The sequence below is a fragment of the Halichoerus grypus genome, chromosome 6, assembly GCF_964656455.1.
Source record: "Halichoerus grypus chromosome 6, mHalGry1.hap1.1, whole genome shotgun sequence".
In the NCBI taxonomy this organism is placed as follows: Eukaryota; Metazoa; Chordata; class Mammalia; order Carnivora; family Phocidae; genus Halichoerus; species Halichoerus grypus.
The window spans coordinates 45435388-45454528 of record NC_135717.1 but is presented as its reverse complement, the minus strand read 5'-3'; the positions used below and the strand labels follow the sequence as shown (position 1 = coordinate 45454528).

The 19141-nt window shown below is 39.8% G+C and overlaps 1 protein-coding gene across 1 annotated transcript in view; it reads right to left on the bottom strand.

Annotated features, from left to right (window-relative positions):
- Positions 1-19141, bottom strand: part of NET1 (neuroepithelial cell transforming 1) — a 62955-nt gene that overhangs the window by 14251 nt on the left and 29563 nt on the right. The gene's annotated exons all lie outside the window — the stretch shown is intronic.

The window sequence follows — 19141 nt, the reverse complement described above, 5'->3', positions numbered from 1 at the left end:
AAGCTCTAAGTCAGATAACCAAAGAAAAGCCTGCTTACTCAGGGACCTTTTAGTGCGAGCATATTCACCACCGTGAGAGCATCTAGGCCCTTACTCCGCCCTTGGGACCGACCGGCAGAGCGGGCACCGCGGGCACACTTCAGGTCACCCCGTTGGTCAGGTGGCTCTCCCACAGGGCTGTGGGGCAAGAACTGCGCTACCTCGGATTTCAACGTCAGCACTGCTCAGACTGAGAAGCACATATCTTTCCTGTATGCTTTAAAAACTTGCTATCTGACACCATAAATACAAAAAAGGTGATTTCGAATAATGGGATCCTGCTCTATTCTGAAATGACTCATCTTGATAGAGTCCTAAAAGAGTCAAAGGGCCTTATTTAAAAGGTAACTTGCACTTGACAGGTAGAGAAATGAGGTCCACAGAGGTGAAGTAACTTGCCCCAAGTTACGCATTAGTGACAGTCTCTAAATTCTTTCTTTGGAAAAGCACCACTCATGTTGGTTTGATATGGCTGCTAAGAAGCAGACTTTCTTCTTCAACAGAATGTACTATATTCTATTTTGAAAGGTAGGATTTATCTTCACTATATACTACTATGAATGATATGATGCCAATAATTTGCAAAAAAATTTCTATTCTCAGGATTTATTAGGATCAGAGAAATCTGAAAAATCTATGTAGGAGGCACTATTCTAGATACTGTGGATGATATAATAAATAGATTTCATATTTGCTCCTAAAGTGCTAATAGACCATTATGTAAAAGGAGGCTACACAGAGAGATAACTCATAAAAGACAGCTTTTGAAAATTCCCAAGTTGTACAGCTAGCTAGTAAGTGCCACAGGAGTTCAGGAGGAGAAGCAGCTTCTAGCAGTCTTCTGAGCAGAGATGGGGCTGGAAAAGATGCTAGAGAAGACATTGTAAGATGTTATTTGAGTGGTGCCCGGAAGGCCATGTTATGTTCTTCATAGGCCCAAGTAAGGGAAAACTGCAAGGATTTCCCAGAAGAGCATGAAGGAGTAAGCTCACAGACTGTGGTCATGGGCTGTGGGTAGACAGATGAGCAGAGGATTTTATTGAGCCCATGAGAGATAACAGAAGTTATGTTGTAAGCTGATCTATCAGATGGTTTGAAAGATGACTGGGAATATAATGCAAAAATCACAATCAGTTATCAAGAAGTTGGCCTAAGGTAGGGTCAGTGGGAAAGGAAAAGGATATATGCAAGGGGCAACACACTGAGAAGTCAAAGATACCTACAATTTTAAAGTTAGGAGAGGTAACTGTTAATACATATAAAGAAATAAGGAAGAATGAGCTTTGAAAGAGACTTCTGAGTTTCATTTTTAGATCTACTGAGGTGGTGGAAGAACATGAAAATGAAAATACTGAGCTAGAACTTGGAGATGCTGGACAAGGACTTGAAAGAAGCCAGAGGGCAGATTTAGACTGGGGAGTCATATACATGGGGATCAGAGTGGAAACTAGGAGTGAATGAGATGCTTGGGGGAGAAAATCTGGACAAAAAGAACAAGGGTCCAAGGATCTAACTTTGGAGAGATGCCAAGGGAGAAAGATTTTTGCAAAAGGAATAGTCAGCAGAAAAGAAACATAGCAAGATGTCAGGGAAGAAAAGGTGTTAATTACAGCAAAAAGATTAAGAAGGGCAAGAAAAGATGCATGGACTTAGTGATTACAAGTTTAATGAGGACCTGGAGTGTGCTAGTTCAGTGGAATAAAGACAGAAGATAAACTAAGGAGGCTGAAGAGTGAATAGAGCAGAATAAATAGCACAGACTATTTAAAATGACAAATAATCTACAAAACAATTTACTAAGGTTTGCAGGACAGTGTAACTTCTTACAGGAAGTGTCAATGCTGCTTCTCTATAAATACCAATGTATTTTGTATTCAAGATGATGCTAATTAATCTTTTTGCTCTGAGACTTGTTTTTTTTTTTTTTTTTAAGATTTTATTTATTTATTTGAGAGACAGAGTGAGAGTGAGAGAGCGAGCGAGAGAGCGCGTGCACAAGCGGGGAGGGATGGAGAGGGAGAAGCAAACTCCCCTGGAGCCCGATGTAGGGCTCGATCCCAGGACTCTGGGATCATGACCTGAGCCGAAGGCAGACACTTAACCGACTGAGCCACCCAGGCACCCCAACTGCTCTGAGACTTTTTAAAAAAAAATAATGGTGATTGGTTATATCTCATCATCTATCCTTTATGAGCTGACCACACCTGATCACACATATGTGGATATGTTTGGCCTTAAGGATGGCTGACTATGTGCAGAATATACAGCAGTAAAGTGGAAGTACCTTAGAGATCATTGGAGCCAGTTCCTTAATTTACAGATAAGAACACTGACCTGCTAAGCCCTCAAAAAGAGGTGAGGCTAGAACCCAGGAGACTGGTTTAGTTTCATTGGTTCAAAATGGTGCAAGTGAGGCCAATACTTGATGGCCACTGAGCTTCATAAGGGAATACAGGCCTTACACTCAGGGAGAGTAGGGAAGAAGCTGCTAGGGTGATCTCATGGGTCTGTTACCTGACATCTCTATCTCTTTCCACTGTTTTTCTATTTAGTTCTGAAAGAGGTAAGGCCAAGGAGAAGGGATTTCTCTCATTTCTCTCCTTTAGCTGAGGGCCCAAGAGGTAGAGGGACAAGTCTTATAAATGTAAAAGCTGAAAGCCTACAGGAGCCACATAGGGTTTAATGGTGAGAGTCATAGCACAAAAATCCCAACTCACCAACCCTAAAATCTTCGTTTCATTTTGAACGTTCAGGGTTGTGGTCCAAATATAATTTAGACAACTGTAGATAGCATCTAAAAAAGCAACAATGAACACAGGATGTTCAATGAGCACCCTGAGTGATAAGCCTGAAAGGATCTTGACACCAACAATGCTCCATAAAATCAGAGGGCTAAACAGGTCCTTTGAGATCATTAACTCATCCTCCTCTGTTTTCTTAGGAGGAAACTGAAGAACATCAGTGAAAAAAGAAAAGGAAAATTTGTGTCCTTACCCTGTGCTAGGAGCCTCATGCGTGTTACTTAGCCAGCTTTGTGAAGTATGTGTTATTAGGACCATCTTACAGATGGAGGAAGCTGGGACTCAGACAGTGTAAGAAACAAGTCCAAAGCTGCAGAGTTAATCAGTGGCTGGACAGGCTTGAGTCTAGTCTACCAACTCCTGTTAGAGCACACCCCCCAGGTGAGACAGAAAATGCACTGCCGTTAGCATGTTCAGTGCACACTTGGTGCACAGCTGCTGCAGGCTGGCCTTCTGTGAGTTGGGTCTCCTGGTCCCAGCTAGTGTTTGTGAAATAAATGGGAACACTTTACAGAGAAGGAAATCATAAAAAAGTTGAGAGATTATTTGCCTTATAGCCTTTTTATAACAAGGCAGTTAAGTAAAAAGATAATAAAATAGTTCCTGCTGCTTCAGTTTTAGAGGAGATCCTAATTCAATTGCTTAATGTTATTCACAGCTTATTAGAGCATGACTTATAAATATTACAAATCGTATAACTGAAGCACAGATTGGTTAAGTATCTTTTCTTTGTGTAGAAAATCTAGAATTTATAAACTTAAAAACTGAGTTTTCTAGGAATAATAATAAAGCTCTGTAAAAGATACCAGATTTGGGGAAAATATGGGTTTCCAAAGACCAGTTATAGTTATAACCTCTGTTCTTCTGCTTGTATGGAGTCTTCAATGCTTTCTTTCCTAAAATACAAAGATGATAAAGAGAACATTGCTTCCCTTCTATAGAGGAAGGCTACTAACCTTTTTTCCTCCTTTTAAGGTGAAATCAGAATTCTGGAATTTAGACAAACTAGAGCTAAAGAATAATCATTACTTTTTCTGGTCTGGATATTATTTGTTTTTATTTACTTTTGTCTGGAATCATAAGCAACTGGAAATTAGGCAAGGAAAGCCCTATTACGGGAAAGAGAGAACAAAATCTAAGCTCTCTGCTGCCCTCTGCAGGTAATATTGTGAAATGCAACTGCCAACCTGCTTTTTCTCAGCTTTGTAATTTTGTTTATAAGGACCTTATGTAGATGACTACATAAACAATCTTAATCTGCAGAGAAATATGGATAACAATACAATCTGTTTCTTCAGCCCTTGTGTAGCTCTCATGTTTTCTATTACTAAATTAAACATGTTTAAAAATCATGTAAGTGTATGAAAAGTTGCCACAGTTCACAAGAAGTATTTTAAGGGCTTCTTCTATATACAAGAAAACTATGTTCTACTTTAAGACTCTAGAATTTGGGGTGCCTGGGTGGCTCAGTCCATTATCTGTCTGCCTTCAGCTTGGCTCCCTGCTCAGTGGGGGGTCTGCTTCTCCCTCGCCCTCTCCCTCTGCCCCTCCTCCCTGCCTGTGTTCTCAAATAAATGAATAAATCTTAAAAAAAAAAAAAAACCTCTAGAATTTAAGATTACAAATAACTACTATGTATCTCACTAAAAATAGCTCAGTTTAAAAGAGAATTTTAAATCTTACTAAAAAAGCACTGATTCAAATATGAACAAAATGAAACTTCTAAAACACCAGAGTTCCAAATTTATTTAGTAACTAGTTAAAAACAACAAAAAGGTGGGGTACCTGGGTGGCTCAGTGGGTTAAGTGTCCGATTCTTGGTTCCGGCTCAGGTCATGATCTCCTGGTTGGGAGATGGAGCCCCGCTGGCTCTGTGCTCAGCGGGGCTCAGTGGGGAGTCTTCACCCCCTTCCCCACCATAAATAAATAAATCTTAGAACAAAAAGGCAGTTACATTTGGACTAAATGAATATGAAAGAAGTTGGTAATGAAGTTATGTGTAGATTTGAATTTTAAAAAATCATCTGGATTAAACATTTGACTATCTCCAAGCTTTACTAAGAGCTTGGTTTGGAGAAAGATCAATTCGGATCTTTATACTATTAGCAAGACTATAAACAGAATACCTGACAGGCTAATAAGTTTGATATTAACAAAACCATGGTTCTTTTTGCAATAATAATACAAACAGCAAATAAAATGGGGTATTGGTACTATTAGTGGTGACTTTTATCTCAAGTACATAGGATAGCAAGTAACTTCCAGTGTAATATAAGATCGCTTAGGCTTGTATAACAGGATGTTGAGTGGGATTTTCCTCGTTTGCCCCTGAAACTCAGCTAAGGCCCAAACCTGAAGACAAATGGTCCTGTGTCCTGTGCCCAGCCTCCTGTTTCCTCAGCCCATTTTTACTTCAGTCATTGCTCCAGCAACCAGCTGTACTAGGTCGCTCTTGCTTTCCACTCTGGGCTTCTTGAATACTGGAATGTGGCATTTACACAGGTACCTGGTAGTGTGAGAAATAAACACTCCATGGGGTAGCCATTGACTAATGGAGCACAGGGGCTGGTGGATAAAAGCTCCCTCTTCAGTCCCTTCACAAGACAATTCTGCGGTATATCTTACATGGCTCTTCAGAAGGTTCCAGCAAAAATAAGCCTCAGTTGCCCAGTGGTGACCAGCTTAAATGCAGACACTTGGTATTAGCTGCCTCCTTCTGTTTCAATTCCCCATTCCCTGGGACCATACCTCAAAACAGACTGTCAATGAGCTCACGTCTCAGGCTGATTTCTGGAAGGAACCTGGCTAGGACACTGAAACTGAGCTTGGCCCTGGAGACTATAGACACACAGAATGAGATTCTGGAACTGGGTCCCTCATTGGAAAAATGGTGTAAAGTCTATAGTTACTGGCGGTACAGATGGAGTGAAGCAATGGCTCATACAGCGGTTGTGGCACATGAACAACATAGGGGGTTGATAGCAACTGCAAAGGTTATAGAGTTGGCTGGCTTCTGTTAATTGCTTTAAAAGCTTTGAAAAAGCAGCTGGTAACTTTCATAATGTTCTCAGAGTCATTATGGCAGCAAGGGCCAAGTGGGAGCCCCTGAAATTCTAGCCCCTACACTGGAGCCAGGATAATAAATAGAAGCAATATTGCACACCAAAGGAAAATGCAGAGATAGTCATCAAAATTACAGGAGGCAGGAGTGATAGTCTCCACCCCATTTCCATTCAATTAATCTGTAGGCCTCCTACAATGAGATGGACTGTGATGGCTAACAGTGGACTACTGTCAACTTAACTCAAGTGGTAGGCTTAATCTCAGCTATTGGGCAAGATGTAGATCCTTTATTGGAACAGATCAAGACATCCTCTAGCATTTGGTATATGGCTATTGATCTGGTCTGTGTGTTCTTTTCAATTCCCATTAGTGAAGAAGATCAAAAGTAGTTAGCTTTTACTGTGGGAAGGACAGCACTTTCTATCTCATATCCTGAGGCTGTTAACTTTTCTGTTCTGTCAGAGTCCTAAAGGATGTTGCGATCCACAGAACATCATGTTAGTCCAGTAAACTGATGACATCAGTCAAACAGGACTTGGTGAGCAGGAAATGGCAAGTATTCTGGACACCCTAGGAAGTCAAATGTATGCCATGAAAATTCTGGGGCTGCCACATTAGAAAAGTTTTAATAGGTCCAATGGCCTGACGCTTTCTGAGATCTCTCCTCCAAGGTAAAGAACAAGTTGTTGTACCTGCATTCCCTAGCACTAGAAGGGGCACAGCACTAGGTAGGACTTTACCTGTATTTGGAAATTCTGCTCTGACCCATTAATGGAGTCATCTCAAATGCACAGTTTTGAGTGGAATCCAGAGCAGAAGTCTCTGTAGCAGGTCTAGGCTGTGGTGCAAGCTGTCATACTGCTCAGACCATGTGACCTAGCATATTTGCTAAAGCTAAAGGTCTCTATGGTAGACAAAGAGGCCGTGTGATGTCTCTGGCAAAGCCAGGAAAAGAATTGCAATGCAGGTCCCTAGGGTTCTGAAGCTAAGCTATGCTTTCCATGGCAGGAAACAGCCTGCTGATTTCTGGAAGGAACCCGGCTATAGCTATAGCAGCCCTACTGAAGACTGAGGACCTGCCCACGGGACATCATGTGACTAATGCAATCAGAGCTGTCCAAAATGAACAGGGTCAAGCCTGCCAAGTCACAAGTTTGGGCAGGTACAGTGGCAACCTATTATATGATGGAAATGGTCTATTTGGAATTCGGCCTGAATAAGACCAAAGGGCATAAGTAAATTACATAAAGAGATGTCCCCAACTGTCCCAGGACTCTGATAGTAGCCCTTCAATTCTTCATTTGGTGGTGGGAGTGGGGGTGGTTCTTGGTAACCAACTGATAGAGGAGAAAAACTTGCCCTAATTCCTGGGTAGATTAGCTTCATCTGTTGTTATGAGCACTATTGTGGACCCCCCTACTGTACTGCAGTGCCATTTAGGGATAATCCTAAAGGAGAGTGGTACAGGGAAACAATTCCAGCAGGCAGAGCTGCAGGCAGTCATCCAATTTATACAGAGGGAGAAAGGGCATGAAGTACAGATATATACAGGCTCCTGAGAAGTGATGAATAGCTTGGCTAACTGCTCAGGGGCTTGGAAGGAGCAAGATTTAAAAAAAAAAAAGAGGCTGAGAGGATTTTTGGAAAAGAGGCATATAAATGGACGTATGGTTTGTGTACAACGTGGGAGGATCTTTGTCTCCTGTTATCAAGAGTACAAAGGTACTAGTGCCTCAGAGGCACTAGGTAAAAACAATGATTTATCCTGTGCATATCGACAAGTCTCTCTCCTAAATCACCACAGCACTTCTGGAAGAGCCCCACAAAGAGTGGCTGTAGCACAGGTATGAAGGGTATGTGTGGGTCCCCCAGCAGGGGCCCTCTTTTACCAAGACTGACCTAACCACTGCCACTGATGAATGCCGCACCTGCCAGGAGTTGAGAAATGATGTTGAAATCCGGCCATATAGTCCCATTCCCTGGGCAGACTTGGTGGCCAGTTGATTACATCAGACCCTACTTCTACAGTGGGCAGTGATTCACCCCTGCTACAGTGGCCATCTCCATTGGACGCTGAATTTCCTTCTCGATCTTCAGGGCCCCTGCCAGCACCATCATCTCAAGGCTTGCACAGTGCCTGCTCTACTTGCATGAGATCCTACACAACTACATAACACTACCTCAGACTTCAGAACCCATTTTATAGCAAAGGAGTTACAACAATGGAAAGATAATCACTTGATCCACTGGTTCTTCCATATTCCCCATTATCCAGAAACAGACAGCTTAACAGAATGATGGCATTGTTTATTGAAGATGTAGCTATTGCAGCAGCTCGTGGTTAAAATTCTGCAGTGTTGGAACACCGTCCTTCAGAATGTGATACATGTGAAACAGCCTATATATGATGCTTTGTCCTCAACAGCCATCATACTTGGTCCTAAGAATCAAGGGGTGTTAGAATTGGTCCCTCTCATCATCACTCCCAGATGTGGTGTTTCCCAGGTACAACCTGACTCTGTAGTCACCAAGACTCAAAAAAGGTAAACAAACTAGGGGCTCAGACCCCTCAAGGACAAAGGTGGGGCAAGTAACTCAGACCCACTGAAGTGGTGGCCAAGGGTGAAGGAAATCTATTCCAGTGGTAGAGGAGGAAGATGTTCATCAGTTATGGCTCTGGGTAGCAGCAGACAGCGTGGCTTGTTCCTCTGTGTCAGAACGGGCAGAGATGGCAGCTGGCCACGACGCAGAGGCCTCTGTGACAGGTGGGATTTAAAGGAGTATATGAGCACATCTCTACAGTGAGTGTACAGTATCAAACAGCATTTGTATCCTCCTCCTCCTCACATTCCCTACCGCTACCCTTTGATTAGTTGCACTACAAATCACTCTTTCTGCCCTAGGGCTTCTTGAATGTACAACCTACAAATATGAGGGTATATATATCCTACAGGGAATCTGGACCAACAGGGGATGGGGCCAGTAGAGGAAACTGCTCCTCCTCTGCCTGTGAGGATGCTCTATAGGACTCCTCAGAGGCCCAGCTGCCAAGTCAACAACTTGCCCTGGAACATACTTTTCCTCCTTTTCCTAGTCCCTTATTTCCCCAGAAAAAATATCTACATACAAGCCTTGCCTCAGGTTCTACATTCTGGGGGAAAACCAGACTAAGACACCCAAATTTCTTTCTTTCTTTCGTTCTTTTTTTTTTTTTAAAGACTTTATTTGAGTGAGAGAGAACACGAGTGGGGGGGAGGGGCAGAAGGAGAGGGAGAAGCAGACTCCCCACTAAGCAGGGAGCCCAATATGGGGCTCAATCCCAGGATCCCAAGATCATGACCTGAGCCGAAGTCAGACGCTTAACTGAGTCACCCAGGTGCCCCAAGACATCCATATTTCTAATTTGAGGAGGCATAAGCAAGTGGCACCAGCCACCAGCTCAGGGTAAGAGGAACCTATTATGGGTGGTGGAGGAGTAGAATGTGTTTCAGTTATGGCTTCCCTGCAGGATTTACTCATTAGAGCCTGATCAGGGAATGAACCATTCATGCCCACTACAGCCATTTCCACTTCATCAGAAATGGAATGAGAAACAAAGCTGTTGGTATGGGCCTGTAGTTTTCCTGGAAATAGACTATTCTCTCTTCTCTCCAAGCTTTCTTTCCCTTAGGGACTTTCAAGAGGAGATAGGGCCAACATGGCACTGACCCCATATGAATTTCTGGCTCCTCTAGTACAAAGAATAGAGGTGAGATTGAGGGCATGGTCTTGCTGGGATGGTTGCATCCAGGTGGGGAAGGAACAGCATGTATTGGAAGGGCGCATGGTATGCTACTTCCTAGAGGGCATCCAAAAGATGTGGCTAATCTTGCAATGGGCTATCAATACCTTGGGGAGTTTCACAGGAATGGATCCCAAATTAGCAGGATTTGATGGAGCCATTACTCATTCTCACTGATCCCATAGAAGATGAAATAGAACAGAAGTTACAAACCAAAATGAAAAGGACTGTAATCTCATCCAGTAAGGTAAAGAGACTCGATCCTATTTCTCCTTTCTCCCTTCGAGGAGTCTGGGTCTCAAAAAGGTGGGAAGGAGATGCATGCAATAAACCGAATACATGTCTCTTCTACAAATTTCTAGGGTTACAGACAGGTATTACCTGCAGACAGAATGCCTCCACTAGAATGTAAGCTTCATGAGGGCAAAGACTATGTTTTGTTCTCTGACTGTCTAGAAGGAGTTCAATAATGTAAGAATGAATGAATGAATGAAGACTGAATATGCTGAGTGGAGAAAAAGGGCTATGAATCAAATCTGAGATTAACATTTTATCATTAAATACAGAAAACAGAGGCTTAGAATGGTTGTATAATTTACACAAAGTAACACAAGTAGTAACACACAACTGGTTAAGTCCAAAAGTCTGCAACTTCTGAACAAACTTTACTGGCCCTAGCATAATTTCATTTGATTTATGGTTTATTTTATATTAGTTAACAGAGCAAACAGAAGGATATGTTAAAAGAAATAGAAGTAGGGCGCCTGGGTGGCTCAGTTGGTTAAGCGACTGCCTTTGGCTCAGGTCATGATCCTGGAGTCCTGGGATCGAGTCCCACATCGGGCTCCCAGCTCAGCGGCGAGCCTGCTTCTCCCTCTGACCTTCTCCCCTCTCATGCTGTTTCTCTCTCTCTCGCTCTCTAATACATAAATAAATAAAATCTTAAAAAAAAAAAAGAAATAGAAGTAATATCCCCAGAAGGGTAATAGAGGAAAATACATTAATGAAAATAAAGACTATTATGGGAAAACAAAACAAAAAATGAGAGATCTTGGAAATAAAAAAATTGTCAAAATTTTATTTATTGCCTAAATAGAAATGTAAATAGGCTAACTAGCAAAATAGTCACTAATAAGTAATTAACAAGCTAGAAAATGAAGTTGAGGAATTCTCCCAAAGAATAGCATAGAAGATTAAAGATATGGAAAGAATAAAAAAGAGTTAATAAACATATAAAATAATTCCAGATTTTGTGAAATCTTTCTGAGTTCTAGAAGTAACAACTAGAGAATAAGAGGATGAAAATAATCTAAAACTGAGATTTCCAAGGCATTTCTGAAATATATATAATTCTTTAGAATTAGAGGGTTCAAAAAAAAATGCCAAACACGATGAATAGAAAATTTAACAAAAACTCTCAAACTATAAAAATATTAAATAAACGATCCCATCAAAAAACAAAAAACAAGAGACTAAAAAAAAAAAAAACCCAAACCCTGCAACATACATGATAAATCAGAGGCTAATATCCATACAACATAAAGAAGTCAAGTTATTTTTCCCTTTTTTCTCACATTTAAAAAATTGTGATGAAATACACATAAAATTTACCATTTTAACCATTTTTAAAAAATATTTACTTGAGAGAGAGTGGGTGGGAGAGAATATGAGTGGGGGGAGGGGCAGAGGGAGAAGGAGCTGGACAAGGGGCTGGATCCCAGGACCCTGGGATCATGACCTGAGCTGAAGACAGACGTTTAACCGACTGAGCCACCCAAGCGCCACCAATTTTAACCATTTTTAAGGGTACCGTACAGTAGGCAGGGCTCAGAAGCATTAAGTACACTCACATTATTGTGCAACCATCACCACCATCGCCTCCTTTTATTCTCTTTCTTCCTAAATAGAAACCCTGTGCACATTAGACTGTAACTCCCCATTTCCCTTCTCCCAAGCCCCTGGTAACCACTATTCTATGTTCTACCTCTCTGAATTTGACTATTCTAGGTACTTCATATAAACAAACTTATACAACATTTGTCCTTTTCTGTCTGGCTTATTTTGTTTAGCATAATGTTTTCAGGGTTCATCCATGTTGTAGCATGTATCAGAATTCAATTCTTTAAAGTTGAATATCCCATTGTATGTATGTATCACATCTTGTTTATCCATGAGGAAGTAATTCTTTCTATTCCTAGTTTGTTTTTTTTTTAGAAATTTTTTTTTTTTTTAATTTATTCATTTGAGACAGAGAGATACAGAGAGAGAGAGAGAGAGGAGGAGCAGTGGGGAGAGGCAGACGGAGAGGGAGAAGCAGACTCCCCGCTGAGCAGGGAGCCTGATGCGGGGCTCGATCCCAGGACCTGGAGATCATGACCTGAGCTGAAGGCAGATGCTTAACGACTGAGCCACCCAGGCGCCCCGTTGTTTTTTTTTTAATCATGAAAGGGTGTTGGATTTTGTTTAATGCTTTTTCTGCATCAATTGAAATGATCATGAGGTTTTCTCCTCAATTCTGTTAATGTGGAGTTATTACACTGGTTGGTTTTCATTTGTTGAACCATCCTTGCATGCCAGGAATCAATCTCACTTGGTCTTAGTATACAATCCTATTAATATGCTGAATCCACTTTGCTGGTATCTTCTTGAAGATTTGTACATCAATTCTTATAAAGGATATTGGTCTGTAGAGTTCTTTTCTTGTAGTATCTTTGGCTTTGGTATCAGGGTATTGCTGGCCTCACAGAGGGAGTTAAGAATTGTTCCCTCCTCTTTAATGTTTTGTAAGAATTTGAGAAGGACTGGTATTAATTCTCCTTTAAATGTTTGGTAGATTTCCCCAATGAAGCCATCTGGTCCATGGCTTCTCTTTCATGGGAGGTGTTTTGATTACTCATTCAATCTCTTTCATAGTCATAGGTCTATTCAGATTATCTCTGTGATTCAGTCTTGGTAGGTTTCAAGGAACCTGTCCTCTTCATCTAGGTTATACAATCTGATAGCGTAAAATTGTTCATAGTTCTCTCTTACAATCCTTTTTATTTCTGTAAATTGGTAGCAATGTCTCCACTTTCATTTCTGACTTCAGTAATCTGAGTCTTCTCTTTTTTTTCCTTAGTCAATTTACCTAAAGATTTGTTGGTTTTACCTTTACAAAGAACCATATTTTAGTTTCAATGATTTTCCTCTGTTGTTCTATTCCCTTTTTAATTAAAACCCACTCTAATCTTTATTATTTCCTTCCTTCTGCTAGCTTTGAATGTAGCTTGTTCGTCTTTTTCTAGTTCCTTAAAGTGTGAAGTTAGGTTGCTGATTTGAGATCTCCTTTTTTTTTTTTTTTTGAGAGAGAGTGAGCGAGCACATAAGCAGGAGTTTGGGGGAGAGGGAGAGAGAGAGAATCTTAAGCAGGCTCCAAGCCCAGTATAGAGTCTGATGCAGAGCTTGATCTCACAACCCTGAGATCATGACCTGAGCCAAAATCTAGAGTTGGATGCTTAACCAACTGAGCCACCTAGGTTGCCCCAAGATCTTTCTCCTTTTTAATGTAAGAGTTTATAGCTATAAATTTCCCTTTTAGTTTTTTGCTGCATCCCACTAGTTTGGTATGTTCTGTTTTCATTTTCATTTTCCTCAAAGTATTTTCTAATTTTCTTTGTGATTTCTTCTTTGACCCACTGGTTGTTCAATACTGTGTTATTTTCTACAGAGTTGTAAATTTTTCAGTTTTCCTTCTATTATTTCTAGTTTCATTCCACTGTGACTGCAAAAATACTTTGTATAATTTCAATATTTTCAAATTGATTAAGGCTTTATATGATCTATTCTGGAGAATGTTCTATGTGCACTTGAGAAAAATGTATATTCTGCTCTTACTGGATAGAGTTTTCTGTAGATGTGTGTTAGGTCCAATTGGTTTATGGTGGTGTTCAAGTCCTCTATTCCCTTATTAATTTTCTGTCTGATTGTCTATCACAATTGGCAAAAATTTAAAAGATTAAAAAAATTCAGGGTTGAGAAGAATGTAGAGATATGTTATCATAAATTGATGAAGAAATATAAATTTGTCAAACTACTGGAAGGTAAGTGAACAATATTATCAAAACTGAAACTTGCAACCCAGCATTTCCACTCCTTGATATCAGTATTAGAGACATAACAATGGTTCCTCTGTATGGAAGGAGAAGACACACTGCAGCATTTTTCTTAATGTGAAAAAATGGGAAATATATTAAAGGGCCATTCTTCAAGGACTGGTTAAGTAGATTATGGTACTTTATACTATGGAATATGATATGGCAACCAAAAAAGAATGAGGTAGCCTTATATGGTATTGATAAGAGATAAAGAGAAAAAAAGTGAGCTGTAGCACATGTACAGTATGATCATATATAGGTCACCATTACTAAACACACTGTGTGAAAGTATGTAAACAAACAGAAAGGAACCTAGAACACATCAAATAGTAACTAGTTACTTCAGAGGACTAGGCGATACAAGGAAACTTAAAAAAAAAGTTTAATTTTGAACAAAGGCAATGCATTCTTGTATTACTTTTATAATTAAAAAGCAGACACAAGCATTTACATGCACAGGCAGCCAGGAATGATTCACAGAAGGTCTAGGAATGATTAACCTTCAGGATAAATAGCACTGGATACTTCAATAGCTTCTCAGAGCATTATCAGGAATAATTGTTTTATGTTTAACTTTTATGTTTTTGGCTAAGAAGAACCATTTTCTTCTATCTATTCTCTGTTCCTCTTAACTTTCATCACCTGTACCAGCAGTTGGCTTCATTTTTTGGACCTATGTCACAGAGAAACAATGTTTTATTATGTTATGTTATAGGGCAACCAGTAGAGATCATAAGTTATATCAAAATGCAAGATGGGGGGCAGTAAGTTAGCCTTATTCATAAGTTAAGCCACTAGGGGTGCCTGGCTGGCACAGTGGGTTAAGACTCCAACTCTTGGTTTCTGCTCAGGTCATGATCTCAGGGTTGTGACCCTGAGTCAAGCTTCTCCCCGAGTCAGGCTCCCTACTCAGTGTAGAGTCTGCTTGAAGACTTTCTCCCTCTGCCTCTTCTCCCTCTCTCTCTCAAATAAATAAATCTTTAAAAAAAATACTAAGTTAAGCCACTAGCTTTAGCATGCCAGCTAGCTTCAAATTATTCAAATCTGTGCCTCAGAAAAATTACCAATTACCTGTCATGGTCTAAGAGGTGGGTTTGTCAAAAGTGAGATTTTATTAATCCAGGAACTGACGAGACTATTGTAATCCCAACCACAAATGTTTTTTTTTTTAATTTTTTTTTAAATTTATTTATTTGACAGAGAGAGAGAGAGCGAGAGAGGGAACACAAGCCGGGGGAGTGGGAGAGGGAGAAGCAGGTTTCCCGCGGAGCAGGGAGCCCGATGCGGGCCTCGATCCCAGGACCCCGGGATCACGACCTGAGCCGAAGGCAGATGCTTAACGACTGAGCCACCCAGGTGCCCACAAATGTTTTTAATATAATTTATTAGGAATAATATACATAACTTATTATGTTTAATCTAAAATTTACATAGTACACCAATACTCAAAGTATAACCCTTCAATATACTATTTAACTTATAAGAAAATGAAGTCCCTAAATCTGAACATTCTGAAAAAGAATGAACCATATATATATATATATACATAAACATACACATTTCTTTTGAAGTGTTCTGGTATATATATATGAAGTGTTCTGGTTTGTGTTTTGATCACTAACAGAGTTAAAGAACACTTTGGTCATAAAAATATGACTCAGTCTTAACTCATCCCAGATTATTTTACATTAACAAAGTAAAAAGTCACTTTGGACTCTTCACTATCAGAAGAAAAGGGCAAGGTTATGGTTGCTAACAAACAGAGCTGAGAAACACCTTTGGAAAACAAATACTGTGTTCCTTTTAAAATGAATAATTTTATACATAATATAGTAGTAAGGCAACCTGATAAAAGATAGTGCTAAAATTTTACTTAGAGACAAATTTAATAAGCAACCACAACTTCACAACAAAATAGCCAATGATCCCCTACATGACAAATCCTTAACATCAGTATTAAATTCTTAATGTAAGATATCCAAAATCAAAATATGTAACACAATGCTCATGTTATATGTTTACCTAAGTCCAAAGTCTTGATTCATATGATCTATACTACTTTATCTGTTCATTAAATATTTACTGAGCACCTATTATGTGTCAGGCCATGTGGCAAGGTGACTGAAGTACAGAGGTAAATAAAGTAATGGCTCCCAGCAACAGGCCTCAAAAGACAATACAAACTGATCATATTTAGCATATTACATAATAACTATTATATTTAGATGAAAGGCCATGCAAAACACAGGGCTGGGAGAGTTGGCAGAGTATCCATTTCAGGGCACGTTTTTGGGGAGAGGGACAACTTTAAGAATGTCACATTCTAACTTAATGGTTAAGTTCTGGCTATACCTAAGAATGGCTGGGACAACTTATACAACAAAAACAAAACCCAGATGTTCTTAGGTCCCAAAGGCACCCATCCTCATTCCCCCATCTCCTCACATTCACATAGTCTGGGATAGGGCCTAGCAGCACATTTCCTCCCCTAAAAACTCTCTGGGTAACTCTGACCTACAGCCAGAGTTGAGTAATTATTTTCAAGGTATAAATACAGTTTAATGCTACTGTGATCATCAGAACTTCATTGCTGACTTCTTTCCTCCTCATGAAATCCTAATTTGCTCCTTCTATTCAATTTTCCCTACCTAGAGGGCTTATGGGAGGGGTAACCAGGCTAGATTGGTAGGGGTGGGATACAGGGAGAGGGGTTAAGACTCTGGGAAGGGTTCCTGGATATAATGCCTGAGTGGGGATAGGCAGGCAATCTCCAGACAAAGAAAAGGAGTAAGGATGTACAAGGGAAAGGAAACAGGGAATATGATAAGAGACATATTTTGGAGAGATGGAGTATGGAGCTCATCATAATGGGGATTAGATGTTAAGTAACATTTGGGTTTTATCTTTAAAGCAATGAGTAGCTACTTAAAGAATTTAAGCAAGGTACTGAAAGACCAAGGAGGAGCGACTGGGTGGCTCAGTCGGTTAAGCATCAGGACTCTTGACTTCGGCTCAGGTCATGATCTCAGGATCATGAGCTCGAGCCCATGTTGGGTTCCACCCTGGGCATGGAGTCTGCTTGAGATTCTCTCTCCTTCCCTCTGCCCCTCCCACACCTGCACACACGGGCATGTGCCCCCCCCTTAAAAAAAAAAAAAAGACCAAAGAAAATCAATATGGCATCATAAAGAGGCTATAGGCAGGGAGGCCAGTTACAAGGCTATATCTCTTGAAGCAACCGGATAAAGGGATGTGAAAATCAGGACTGTAATCTGGCTTAAAGATTCAGATTAGGGAGTCATCAGTTACAGACAGCTGAATCTGGTGAGTGAATGAGCTCTCCAAAGAAAGATCATTAAGTAAGAAGAAAAAACTGATGAAGATGAAACCTTAGGAATGCTCTTTTCATTTCCACAGTCATCACTCCCATTCCAGGCCTCCAGACTCTGTACCAGGTCTTCACTAACCAGTACTTTCTACAGAGATGGAAGGACTATAACTGCAGAAAATCAGTTCAAGAATCCAGAATGTCTTTTCTGTTGATTTTCATAGGTCAATAAACTCTTCAGCCAATCATTTTCAGCTTTCAAATTGACTGGCCAATTAATCCTCTGTACTACTTCATTTCTTAGTTCTTCCTCATATATTTGACTCTTTCCAAAGAATTTATCATTCCTTACACATACATAACTCATTTTAATTCTTGGCATTTTTAGACACCCCTTCTCCATCTGGGGTTGGTTTTCCCAGTTCATGTTCACTTTCATAAAAACCCAACTCCAAATCAAAACCTCCCCAAATCTTCTATTTCTCCCTCCCATTCCTCTAACACTATCATACTTCTACAATCTATGCAGGCATGATTTTGTCAGAGGTTCTCATTTCCTGCTTGGATATAGTCTTATCTCTAAGGTTAAGTATAGGACCTGGAACATTGTGGGTGCTCCATAAAATGGTTGTGCAATCAAAAAAAAAAAAAAAAAAAAAAAAAAGAGAATAAAAGAATTTAGACCAGACCCTAGCGAAGTTTTGAGTATACAAAGATATTCAATAAATTATTATTTAAAATTCATTCTTATCATAGTTGTACATAGTTGTACATGATTCCTTAGGTTTGGAAGAAATGGAGACTCTATCATGGCATGTAGGTAGGCCTGGTTAATGTAATCAAACTTTTATAAGGATTTCTTTCTTGAATATAACTCCATAGTTTGAAGAACATAGCAACAGTATATGCGAATGTATAACCATTGCCCCAAACTTGATAAATTTTGAAGGAAAATAAAAAGCTTATCTTTTGGCTAGTTGATGAGTATTAGTATCAGTGCATAATATACAATCTATTCTAAAAATTATAGCAATTCAAATAATTCCAGTCAATTCAATGTCAATAAAATCTGCTAAAATTATAGTGGGTTCAGAAGAAAGCTAAATTTGCCTTTCACATTGGGAATAAAATATAGGAGTCATAATTCTGGGACTAAGGTGATGGCAGTGACATAGTTTTACAATTTTTCCAAATTCTTCCATAAAAACACACAGAACAAGGACAGCAAAATCAAAACCCCAAGGTCAATATGTATAGCACCATGTAACAAGGTACACATCCCCATGAACCCAAAAATATAAGTTAATGTGGATAAACTACCAACAACTAACTATAAGACTTATATAGCATCAGAAGAGAAAGCAGAGAAAAACAAAACATTTGCCAGATCTGAGAAGAACCCTGAAACTATCGACAGCTACTTGCTACAGCTGCAGAGTTAGGCGGGTCATTGTGAGCACGGCAATTGAAACTGGGAAGGGTTTTATCTACTCAAGGGTGGCAGTAAGGGGGGTTCATGGCTGGAACACATGAGCTTAGGACTTTCAAAGCTCCCTTCCAGGACAAAGCCCTACACTGTGGTGCAAGTTCTGGGAACAGATTCAAGTCAAGTGGAATAGAGGTGACACACAGGTAAAGAGAAAGTTCTGATAAAAGTTGAGGAGGAAAACAGATCCTGGAGAACTCAAAGTATATCTACATTTATCATTTGTTAAAGACAACGGAAGAGGAAATTTAGGGTCATGAAGCTAGAAAAGCTCTCCTGACTCACTCCTCCTTTCTAAAGCCATTTTCATGTGGTAATGACCAATAGAAAAGAATCACAGTCAAATCCCATATTAAGTTTTCATAAGGAAAAAAGGTATAAGGGAAAAAATAATATCCCTACAAAAAAATAAAGGCGTGGTAGAAAAACGTGCTCACAAAAAAACTATAATATTCCAAGACTAGCTATAAAAGAGCATAAATCAGAATTAGAAAGGTGGTAAAATTAAGG